The sequence below is a fragment of the Ovis aries genome, chromosome 12 (assembly GCF_016772045.2).
Source record: "Ovis aries strain OAR_USU_Benz2616 breed Rambouillet chromosome 12, ARS-UI_Ramb_v3.0, whole genome shotgun sequence".
Classification (NCBI taxonomy): Eukaryota; Metazoa; Chordata; class Mammalia; order Artiodactyla; family Bovidae; genus Ovis; species Ovis aries.
This window is the reverse complement of record NC_056065.1, coordinates 50,869,445-50,881,657: the sequence shown is the minus strand read 5'-3', so window position 1 is coordinate 50,881,657 and position 12,213 is coordinate 50,869,445. Positions and strand designations below refer to the sequence as shown.

Below are 12,213 nucleotides of genomic sequence, written 5' to 3'. Positions count from 1 at the left end.
CTGGTGAGGGCAAAAGCTGGAGAGTGAAGGGTACAGTGCAGAGGATACTGTCAGTCCTCTCCAGACAGTTCTTCAGAAGTTTTGCTGAAGCGGGGACAAGACAACGTGTGGCTGAAAAGAAAGGTTTGTGTGTTGTGATGCTGTGTGAGGCCGTGGGGTTGGGGAAGGAAGAAGAAAGGAAGGAAGAAGAATCTGAAGACAGGGGGCAGGAGGATCAGAGGAAAGTGCAGGCAGGGCTAGTGGGGCCCTTAGCCCTGAGGCAGGAGGCAGGACCCTGGAAGTCCTTCTTGGTGATGTTGGCCAAGGCCTTGCCTCTCTGGGCCTCCATTGTGTGGCCTGCTCCCGGAGGCAACACAGCAATTGTTAGCTTCAGGACCTCTCTGAACAGCACAGTACCTGGCACAGTAATAATACAAAAGTAGTCACAGTCATTGTCATTTTCATCCCTGTGACGGTGGGAGGAAGGGCAGGAGAGCCGATGTCGCTGCAGGGAACCTGGTGGGTCTGGGGCCCGGGCAGGGACGGCAGTTTCCTCAGTGATCCGGAAGGAGCCAGCCGCGGGTCCCAGACCTGCAGCTCCGGAGTGGCCCACTGGGACCTCTGCCCGGGCAGCAGAACCAAAGCCAGGGATACCCAGGCTCTGCAGGCCGGACTCAGGCCCGAGTCCAGCGGAATCGCCTGGTACCTGCTTGGTGGCCAGGCCGGAGAACCGGGAAGAGAAGGGTTAAGCCGCGCGGCCTGGGGGCCCAGGGGTGTGAGGCGGGGGGAGCCGCAGGCGCGTGGCCGCGATTGGCTGGGGCACATGCCCGGGGGCAGCTGCGGGCGGATGGCCGCCCAGACTTCCTGGACGCGCCTGGCGCCTCCGCCGCGCCGCCACTGGCGACCTCGGGGGACGTGCCGCCGGCTGCCTGGGGACAGCTCCGCTCCCGCGCCGGCCCCCAACCCCCGCCCGCGGCTGGCGGGCGGCGGGGACTGTCTCTCTAGGGGCTTGTCAACCACAGTGACAGCGTCGCCGCCGGCGCCGCCCACGCGTGCTGCCAGGGCTGGTGCCCACCAGCCAGCCAGCACCTCTCCCCCTACAGGGCCGAATGTGTCCCGAGGCCCATCCGCGGGGCAAGCCGCTGGCCCGGTGGAGCCAAGCGGGTGAGCCCCTCTTTAGCAGTTCGCTTTGGCTGACCACACCTGCAGCGGGGAGGGGGCTGGTTCTGGAAGCTCCAGGACCTCATATTGCATAACAGATGAGGGGATGAACTTGCTCCCCAGCACCCTCCAGCGCGTCGGACAGCACCCCACTTGATGCTAAAGCTGAGCTTCTCTGTACATTGGGGCTAGATGGGGTCTGGAATCTCAAGAGAGAGAGAGTATTGGGTACAGGAGAAAAGGACACAGACTAGGACAGGTCTCCCATGAGAAGACACAGACCAGGCAAAGGGGGACATGGTCGGCTCCTGCTCGGAAAAGCTATGCATCCCACCCAGGAGGATTTGATAAGGAGTTTATTCTGGCCTGGAGAATTCCATGGACTGTATAGTCCCGGAGGTAGCAGAGTCGAACAGGACTGAGTGACTTTCACTTTACTTTATAACAATACTTCCCAAGGGCAGGGCTGCTGACAAGATTAAGATGCAGATTCTTGGTGAGTTTCTCTGGGCCTTTTAATCTTGCCTCAGGTGGTTTCTGAGGCAACTGTTCTAATCTGCCCTTTGGAACTCAGGGAAGGTCACGGAGGCTATAGTCTTGCCTATGAGAAATGGTGGAGGAAAAAAAAGGGCTTGGTGCTGGAGAGCCTCACAGAGCCCCGCAAGTTTCACACTGTGGCCAGGGATCTTAATGGTGGATGCTCAGGTCAGCACCCCCACCCAGGCCCACCCGCAGCTGTTCAGACTAGAATCCTAACAGGAACACCTGGAAGAGGCTCCAGAAAACCCTAAACCAGCCACCAAGAGTTGATAAAGTCTCAGTTGTCATTTTGAAAAGTATTGGTTTGCTCATGCTGGTGAGATAAGCACTGTTGAAAAGATATAATTCATAGAGAATTTCATTGCAAATAGAAGATGGAGCTGATGCTCCTGGGAAAGACTATGGCAGTTTTCAGAGAAAAGTTTCTCCACTTTTTTTTGGTCTGGACATTGCCCCTGCTCTCCCTTCTATGTAGGACCCTCTGAACCTCAGCCTTGAATTCGGTTAGGGGAGATCATGTCTGCCTTCCTTCCTGGGTTCCCATGGGAGACCTGGCCTAGTCTGTGTCCTCTGCCTCCTCCACTCCCCGCCCACTCTGCCCTAGCCTACTACCCTGTGTGTGGCTCCTACCTCTTCAGCCCCCTGGCTGCCCAGCTTTTGTAAAAGGGGAGGAATTTCCTTGGAGAGGGAGGCAGTGAGGCGATCACCTGCCCCGCTCCCTCATCTATCACCCTGAACTGTGTTTCATGATAAAATTTCTCATCCACAGCCAGTGATAAATGGAATCAGCCCAGAGGAGACCATACCGAGTGGGGGTGGGAGGGGTGGGACTGGGTGAGGGAAACCCAGGTAAATTGTTTCTCTGTGTTAACATGCAACCTGGAAAGAGCCAAGGTAGTGGATTTGTGTTACCTGTTCTGTACTGTTGGTAAGAAGGCATGCATATGTAATTCTGTGTGCTCTGAACCAGCTTGTTAACCCTGCAGAGTGATGGTGCCAGGCTGGGGCGTGGTGTGTGCAGGCCAAGCCTTGGAGGGAAAGCAGTAGGGATTCAGAATACAGGCATGGTAGCCAGGTGGGTACTGAATAAGACCCCAGAGCGGAGAAGCTATATCCCTGGTGGAAGCTGCTGTGAAACTCTGTAACTCAGGTTGGAACTTGAACACACGGTCTTCCAACTGAGATCATACACCTGGTCTCAGGACTTAATGAAGCTCCGGTTCTTAATGTCTCATTGCAGAAAGAATTCAGGGAGAGACAAAGTGATAGGTAAGAAGTAGATTTATTTAAAGAGAAACACACTCCACAGACAGTGTGGGCCATCTCAGAAGGCAAGAGCAGCACCAGAGTATAGGGGTTGTCAACTGTTTATGTTGTTGTTCAGTTGCGAGGTCGTGTCTGACTCTTTGCAACCCCATGGACTGCAACATGCTGGGCTCCTCTGTCCTCCACTATCTCCCGGAATTTTCTCAAATTTATGTCCATTGAGTCAGTGATGCTGTCTAACCATCTCATCCTCTGTTGCCCACTTAGAGTTGAATAATTTCTTAGGCTAATGAGTGTACTTTGGTAAGAAGACATGTATATGTGATTTTGTGAGCTCTGAACCAGCCTGTTAGCCCTGCAGAGTGATGGGGCAGGGCAGGGGGAGGGTGGGGAGTAGGTTGGTAAAGAATCTGCTGGCAATGCTGGAGACCTGGGTTTGATCCCTGGATTGGGAAGATCTCCTGGAGAAGGGAATGGCTACCCACTCCAGTATTCTAGCTTGGAGAATTCCATGGACTGTATAGTACGTGGGGTCGCAAAGAGTCAGACACGACTCTTTCATTCCAGCTATTTGGGGAATGGGGTGGGGATTTCCAGAAATTGGGCCACTGCCCATGTTTTGACGTCAGTGGTTGGCCTTGGAACTGTCATGGCACCTCTGGGTGTGTCATTTTAGACCAGACTAGTCTCCTGGTCTAGTGGAAGTTGACTTGTCCGCCATCTTGGACCTATTTGGTTCCAATCAGTTTATGTCGTGTCCTCAGGCCCTGCCCCCTTCCCTCCTGAACTTCCCTCCTGTTCAGCTAGAGGAATCAGAAAAATGGGGTAAGCCACAGAGTGGGGTGCTAGGGCAGACAGGAGGAGGGGCTTGTGTCAGAGCCCAGCCTGCTGCCGAGGGAGGGAAGCAGGCGGCTCGTGGGCTTACAGGCAAGATGACGGGAAAGAGCACCTGTAGCAGCTCCAGGTGTCAGATGAGCCCCTGGTCCTCCAAACAGGAGCTTCCAGGCCTATAGGTACCCAGACCTCAAGCAACTCTCAGCACCAGTCCCAGACAGCAAGATGATGGCCAATGGCTCCTCTGGGTCCCCTGCTTTCTTCTGCTTTTAGCCCAAGAATCCATGAGAAGTCCTTAAGCTAATAACTAAGGAGCTAATTAATAATCAAAGTGATGAGCTGGAGCAAGCCTGACCCAGAGCAGCTGAGCATTTGTATGATTAAAGCTCAGAGGTCCAGAGGATGGGACCACAAAGCTATTCTGCCACCTGCCAGCTGTCACCTGTAAAAGGAGGTAAAAAGAGCATCTACGTCATAGGTTGCCCTAAAGGCACCTGAGATTATGCTTGTGAAATGCTGAGTCATTATGACACGTATTTCTAAGGCCTCCTGACTGCCAACTGGGCCCAGGAGAGGAGACCCCTCTGGGGCTCACAGTGCAGATGGGAATGTTGGATTCCTATACAAGTCAGTCTAAGTCCTGGAAATGCAGAGATGTGTGCTCACAAGCTCAAGTGACGATGTCCTTGTCTGTCTGGAAAGACCCAGAAGGCTTCATAGAGGAAGCGGCATTTGAACTGGCATCAAAAGATGAGTAGGAGTAGATGGAGGGGATGTTCTGGGATGTGCACGGTCCCTCAGCTCCTGCGGGGCTCTGACATGTGGGTCTCTGCCTGCTCCAAGAGGAGGGTCAGAGTTTCTTTTCTCTGATTCCCACTTGGGGAAGAAAGGGCTATGTGAACTGCCCACCTTGTCCCGGGGGTGCAACACTGTGGCACAGAGGCAGGCTCAGTGCTGGTTGAACAGCTCAGGGAGAAATGATAACTTGTGGGCTCACACTTCTGGCGGTGGGCTGTGGAGTTAGTGAGTCAGGAAATAACAAGTCAAATGTTGCAGCAGTACCCAAGAGGGGAGCAGGGAAACAGCAGGGCCTGGGGAGCTGCCCAGCCGAGGAGACCTCTAACAAGGGAGCAAGTGTGGGACAAGGCAGGGTCCCACCTGAGAGCCAGCCCGGAGCTGGAAGAAACACTGGGACAGAGTCTGTGGTGTCTATGCTGTTCGGGTACCGAGCTTCCCAAAGCCACTGCCTTTGAGGACAGTGTCTACCAGGAGTCACACTGGCTTTCATGTTCCACAGGGGTGGGTGGAAGCAGCATCCCCCCACCAGAGAGCATCCCCAGAGGCTCTAACTTGTAGCTGGCTGTGTGGAAGGTGGGTGGCATTTAGAACTAGGCCCCTTTCCCAGGCTTTCTCTGGGAGTTTTACCTACCACCCCAAAGCTTCTTTGGAGCTTTTGGGTCTAACCTGCCCCACAGACAGAAGAAACATAGCCCAGTTCATGACCAAAACTCATATGGATGGCACCCTCACTTTCACTCCACTCTGGTCCACCACCTTCCATGCTGCTCGGGAGCAGCCCATCCATCTGCAGAGCTGGGACCCAAGGCCCAGGGCTGCCTGCAGGTTGGACGTCTGCCTCCTCTGGGAACCATGCCCCAGGGTGCTCCAGTGGCCAGAGGACCAGCCTGAGAGAATTCTCCCCAAGCTCCCTATGTCAGTAGCACCCTGGCCTTGGAGCCCCTGGGCAGTGACACACTGAGATCCAAACCCACCTATGTTTCAGACAGTGGCCACTCCAAGCCAAAGCCTGGTGCTGCCAGCCCTACCTGTGTCCTGTGTGTGACAGGTGTGTGTTCACAGCAAGGCTGCTGCTCATACAGTCTACAGAGGGTACCTACGGATAAGACAAACCCGGGGTTTTCCTCTCCCAGTGACTATCACTGGGGTGCTGGTGATGAAGGCTTCCCCATTCATGGGTAGAACCCTGGTCCCGGGCCTGCTGGCTTCTCCCCAGAGTGGACTCAGCCTCTCTCCCAGCTCTCGCTGCTCCAGACATGGGGTGCACTTGTACAGCTAACATGCTATAGCAAACTCCCTCCTCCCATGTCCTCCTGGTCCACTTAGTAAAGCCACCAGCCACCCATGGCAGCAGGGATGGGCCTGTGGCCTGGACCTGGAAGTGGCCAACAGAGGACAGGCTAAGAGTGCTACAGAGAGCATGGCTTCCAGGCCCTTGGCTGTGGAGCCCCCTCTGATGCCCTTGCCCTGGGATGTCCCAGCCTTTACCAGGCTGTGGTGAATTGGCAAGTGATGGGGCAGAGGGTCTTTTGTGCTGCAGGCTGTACAGGCCATGGGGCCCAGACACTCAGAAAACACCTGCCAAGAGAGTCCCTTATACCAGGCCCTGCACCAGTGTGGGACACTTTGTGAACTCATGGGACAGGCACTCTGACAAGACAGAGCAGCCAGACCTACCCTCCTGCCAGAACAACTCAAAGACCAGACAAAATTTAGGACACAACGGCCCTCGAAACATGATATTAGATGTCCAAGGAGAGGACCCTAAGAGGCAGGAATCATTGCGGTGAGTCCTTGGACCCCTCAGTATGCTGCCACCAGAGTATCCAGCTGTGGAGCAAGAAGGGGACCCAGGCAGTTTCAGGGATGCCCCGGAGGGGAGACACAGGACTCGACAGCCTGGAAAGCCAAGGCAGAAAGAGTTTGCAGGATGGAGCCCTGGGGAGGAGGGAGCCCTGGAGTCTGCAAAGCACAGATCAGCCCATGCATGTGAGGATCGTGCCAGAGGCCAGGAAAGACCCACCAAGAGGGTCAAAGGAAGTCATGTCCAGAGCTCAAGCAGAATGTGAAAAGTGTGGGCTTATTCTGACAGCCAGGCCAGAAAACCTGAAAAAGAGACAGAGTATCGAGTGGGTCTTGCCACTGTAAAGTAGGACAAAATTGACCCAAGACTAAAGGCAATGGCACCCCACTCCAGTACTCTTGCCTGGAAAATCCCATGGACGGAGGAGCCTGGTGGGCTGCGGTCCGTGGAGTCTCAAAGAGTTGGACACGACTAAGCGACTTCACTTTCACTTTTCACCTTCATGCATTCGAGAAGGAAATGGCAACCCACTCCAGTGGTGCACGTACCCAACCCCACACAGGCCTGGGATGCCTGACACAGAGTAGATGCTCAAAACATACACTCGAATCTTGTTTAATTCATGCTCCCTTTTTACAGATTCAGAAGCAGAAAGGGTGAAGGTCTTTCCAAGGCCACACAGCCAGTAAGTGGTGGGTGCAGTGCCCTGGGCATGTGGCCTCGGGCACTCTGCAGAGCACACCCCTGACCCCCACGTCCTGCCAACCTGGTGGGTTCAAGGTAGGCCTCAGGTAACCCTGGTTCCCAGGATGCAAGCAAGCTGGGAGAGGGAGCATGTCAGTGGTTCGGGTCCAATGACATTAGCTAGCAGGAGAGAGATGTCCATGCCCTCATCCGATCCTGCCATATCCTCCATTCAGGATGGCTGGAGCCCAGAGTCCCCCACCCTGAGTCCCCCACCCTAACTCCCCGACCTTGCCTTGCCCTCAGCCTCCTCAACTTGGGGGGTGGGAACCGGCCTGAAGGTGCTCATTTCTATAATTCTGTAATCACCATAATTGCCTTAATCACCACTCAGTCTGGAGCACTCTGGGGTCTTCGGCCTCTGTATTCAGCCCTCACCCCTGTGCACCTAAGCAGCTCCACCTGGGGCCACAGATGCACAGCCCAGGGGACAGCCCTGGGTCACCCCACCCAGCCCAACCCTGCCATGGCTTAGCACTGGGAACTCCATCAGCACCAGCCACATATCTAGACTGTTTGCTTGCTGCACACCTGCCCGCCCAGGAGCCCAGTGCTGGACCCAGGAAGACAGGATGAGCAGGGAGTGAGTGGTGCCATGCCTGCAGGTATCACACCCCGTAAAAGCGCCTGCCCTGAGTTCCACCCAGGGAGGCACAGACACACCTGGAAGAGGTGATATGAACCCAGACACCAATCTTTCCTTCTTTCCTTCACCCTGGGTGGTGTGTTGTGGGGAGGGGGAACGTGGGCCTCTGTTGTGTTGATAATGGTAACCTCTGCTCTAAGTGGACAAGTACCAGGGTCCAAGCATGCAACTTTACCAGCCACTAGTGATGAGGCTTCACTGACAGAGGCCTGCGTGGAGAGGGCTGGGGGGAAGGCTGAGGTCCAGGGCATGAGAGCTAAACCCCATAGCTCCACCTGCTCCAGAGCCGTCCTTGGCACCAGCTGCAAACTCTCCAAGGCTGAGGCTCCAGGGTGCTGCTGTTAAGGGTTGGGGGAGGGAAGATGAGGGGCCCCCCTAGAGTCTCCACAGTCAGCAGCAACTGAGAGCCAGGCCCAGGCAGGCGGCAGGACTGCCACCGGCTCCTGCCAGGCCCCTGGCAGCATGAGCAATGGCAGGCTGAGCGATAAGAAACTAATAATTTATGTTTCCAGTTCCCGCGGCCCCGGCGCCGAGGGAAGGCTGGGCCACAGCCTCCTCCTCACTGCGCGGCCGCAATCCTTTATTGCACAAATTATTAACGACCAGAGAATGAATGACTCTGTAATCAGATCAGGCCTGCCAGCACTTTTCATTTCATTTATTTGTATAAATTCTGAAGTCAGGCTCTAGCCTGAGCTCAAAAGCCAGCCTCACTCTGGCCGGGGCCCAGGTCCCCACCAGAGCATACCCCTCCCTCACCATCATCCGTGACTCCAAGCGGGTACTGAAGACAGAGGGGGTTGGGGAGGGGGCAGGGAATGGGCCTAAGCTGCAAGATGTTGCCACGTGCCCACCGAAACCACCTCAGATCATGGGTCCTGGGCCAGGATCAGAATTTTGTCCTTCAGCCCTCTCAGGGCCCCCTCCTACCTGTCCTCAGACCAGGGGGTTCCTGGTCCCTGAGGGAGACCCGCCCCTACCCATGCTTCTCCTTCACCCCAGACCCTCACTCCCCACAGGAGGCCCTGATACTCCAGGCCGCCTCTGCTTCCTCTGGCCCCAGGCCCGTGCCCCTTTCCATCTGCTTCTGCTGCCTCCTGGTCCTCCTCCCCCGTCACCACCTGCCTCATGGGCTGGTCTCTCCCTGCCTTCCACCTTCCTGTCCTGCTGCTGGACTGGGCCCTCACCTCCCTTGGGTTCAGGGGCTGTGAGGCTTTCTGGTCGGCACTGAGCAGTGAGCTGCCTATGGTCCTCTCACGAGCCCACTTTTAATCTCATTGACCTCTCGTTATACTACAGCACATAAATTCAGATTTGGAGAGCTTATGTTCCATCATAAATTGGGCTGGCAGACTTCCGATCAACAAGATAAAGCTGTCTCCTGTGAGGTGGGTGTTTTATTAGTCTTGGCCTCCGTGCTGCAGGCAGTGGAGGTGGGGTGGGGGAGGGAGGTCTCTGGAATCCTCCTGTGCTGTTTCAGATGGGCCTGATGGTGCTTTTTGCCATCATGGGTACAATGGCATCCCCTAGACCCCCATCCCCATAGCATCAGAATGAGCAGCCACAGCTGGACCCCCAGGCTAGGCACTGGAAGGGCAATAGGGAGACCCCATGTGCACCCAGGCATGTGTCCATGTGTGCCCCTCCCCCTGTGGTGGAGCTTCGTGAGCTTGGCCAGAGCCAGAATGGGGTTCAGGGGTGGGGAGGCAGCTGCACATGCCTGGGCATCCTGAGGGACAAAGGGCTGGAGGATGGGCCCAGAGAAAGAGCATCCAGGATGCAGCTCCAGAGACATGGTGGCCTGGCCTGGCTATTAGAAGCTGCAGACGCCTAACCACCAGGATCCCCAGAGATGGATACAGGGAGGTCTTGACATCTTCAGGCCACCCAGCAGGGCCTGGGCTCCTGCTGCCCAGGATTGGGGATGATGTCTGCTGACTGTGCCTGTCCCTCCCTGGAGGACAAGTCCTTCCTCAAGAATTCAGTCTCTGCCAACACTCTCTCCCTAGGCTCCCAACACTTCCAGCCCAGCCTGCCAGCACCACCACTGTGAAGCCACCCAAATCAGCACAGTGGGAGCTCCACCTGGCTCTTTCAAGCCACCAGCCCTGTGTTCCTACCCACTCTGAGTTTGCTGTGATTGGAGCACCTCTGAGTACCCGGGCCTGCCCAGGGCCCTGGCAGCACAGCAGGAAACCTGGGAGACTGGATATATGATGGTGTTCTGGGGGCACACTGGGGCTCTACCAGGAGAGGAGGTGATCCTGGGAGGCTTCTTGGAGGAGGGGATGCTGCTCTGAGTCTTGAAGGTGAGTAGGTAGTTGTTCAGTCACTAAGGCATATCCACTTTTTGTGACCCCATGGACTGTAGCACGCCAGACTTCCCTGTCCTTCACCATCTCCTGGAGCTTGCTCAAGTTCATGTCCATTGAGTCAGTGATGCTAATCAACTATCTCATCTTCTGTTGCCCCCTTTTCCTGTGCTCAATCTTTCCCAGCATCAGGGTCTTTTCTATTGAGTCAGTTCCTTGAATCAAGCCAAAGTATTGGAGCTTCACCTTCAGCATCAGTCCTTCCAATGAACATTCAGGGTTGATTTCCTTTAGTATTGGCTGGTTTGATCTTGCTGTCCAAGGGACTCTCAAGAGTCTTCTCCAGCACCACAGTTTGATACCATCAATTCTTCGGCACTTAGCTGTCTTTATGGTCCAACATTCACATCCGTACATGACTTCTGGAAAAGCCATAGCTTTGACTATACAGACCTCAGTTGGCGAAGTGATGTCTCTGCTTTTTAATATGCTGTCTAGGTGCTTGCTCCTTGGAAGAAAGCTATGACAAACCTAGACAGCATATTGCATTGAGCAGAAGCTGACAAGTTTCCTCAGGGCCATGTTCCTGGCTGGAAGATGGGATGACCCAGCCCAAGTAATAGCTTTGCTCTTTACCAATTTTGAATCACCTGTCCCATTTCTGAGGCCTTAGGTGCTCAGGAACCCACACATACCAACTGGATCTCAGACAGAGTTACACAACTGCTGACATGGGGCAAACTCTCAGATTTTGACAAGGCCAGTTAATCCAGGAGAGTAGTGTGTCTGTTCTGGAAGGAGACTCTGTTGGCATCTGATATACAAAGAGGATCAAAGACTGGGGTCCTCTGACCTGACAGGGCATGAGGACCCCATATTTGGAGATGCCTACAATCCTCTACACAGCGGTGAAAATACCCTATATAAGCCCTTGCTCTGCTAGCTGCCTCTTCTCCTCCTCCCATTCTCAGTGGCCTCCAAGCAGTCTTCCCACTTCCCCAGTCTGCAGGTGGAAGCCCCCAGTGCTAAGCTGGGACTCTATTAGATGCTCTGAGGAACACATCAGGTTGTGGCCTTGGACAGAGGCCTGGAGCTGCTGCCCTCCCACATCTAGGGTAGATGTGGTCTGGCCTCAGCACATGGGCTCTACTCAGGATCTCAGCCAGTACCACGCTGTGCCCTTCAGCCAACTCACTTCTGGGTCCACATGCGGGGCACTGTGCGTGACTCCAGGGGTATGTGCATCCCAGGGCCACCCATTGTGACACCCTAGACATCAGCACAGAAGACAAGATGGACTCATGGAGAGCTCAGCAGCTCACACTCAGACAGTGCCCACAAAGACATCAAAGCACCCCACAGGATGTTACTGATTCAACCTGTCCTGGAGAGATGGGCTCCTTGGCAATGGGAGTCCAAGACTTGCCCTGGGATGGGGTCAGGCTAAACCTATGACCTTAGAACACCAGTCTGGGTCAGAGTTGTGGGGAGAAACAGTAAAACTCACTGTGCACCTAAGCTCTCTACTTTTGAAAACCCCTAAAGGACAAATCGATGCTGACAATGTGATTGCTGGCTCTCCAGGTGACCCTGTGGTGTGACTGTGTATGAGAGGCTCAGACCACCCACTCCTCCTCCTGGTGCAGCAGGTGCAGAGCAGCAATCCCACCAGGGCACAGGTGGATGAGATCCTAAAATATATAGCCAACTGCACGGTGAAACCCTGTAAATTCTGTTGGGGTACAAGTTTCATTAAAGAAAGAAAAATGAATGGTAATCCAAAGCAACAGTGGTTTATGTGAGGTTCCTCAGTACCCCTGACCCCACTTACTGGCCATGAGGCGGGCACCCTGGAGAGCAGCCAAGAGTGATGAGGTTGGAGGAGCCCATTACCCAGGACAGAGAGTGTGAAGGCCATTTCCAGGTACCTCTGGCTGTTTCTCTTTGAGGTTCTACTCTGCTTTCCCTGTGCTTGAGTTCTGCCCTCTAAGGTCCCAGAGAACGAAATGCTGGTGACCCCTCTATGTAGCACAGAGAAGGCACTCTGCGGAAAGAAAGTGAAACGGGACTGGAGGGCTCAGCCAGTCACAGCCTGTCTCTGAGACCTCCTCCAAGGTCTATGGTTGCTT

General features: G+C 54.9%; 1 long non-coding RNA gene across 1 annotated transcript; it reads left to right on the top strand.

The window, feature by feature from the left end:
* The first annotated feature begins 836 nt into the window (after nucleotides 1-836).
* On the top strand, nucleotides 837-11,861 carry LOC105609731 (uncharacterized). Its single transcript, XR_006055548.2, has 4 exons — nucleotides 837-1,143; nucleotides 9,072-9,160; nucleotides 9,782-10,081; nucleotides 11,669-11,861. It is a non-coding gene; the product is annotated as an uncharacterized LOC105609731 (long non-coding RNA).
* Nucleotides 11,862-12,213: the final 352 nt, after the last annotated feature.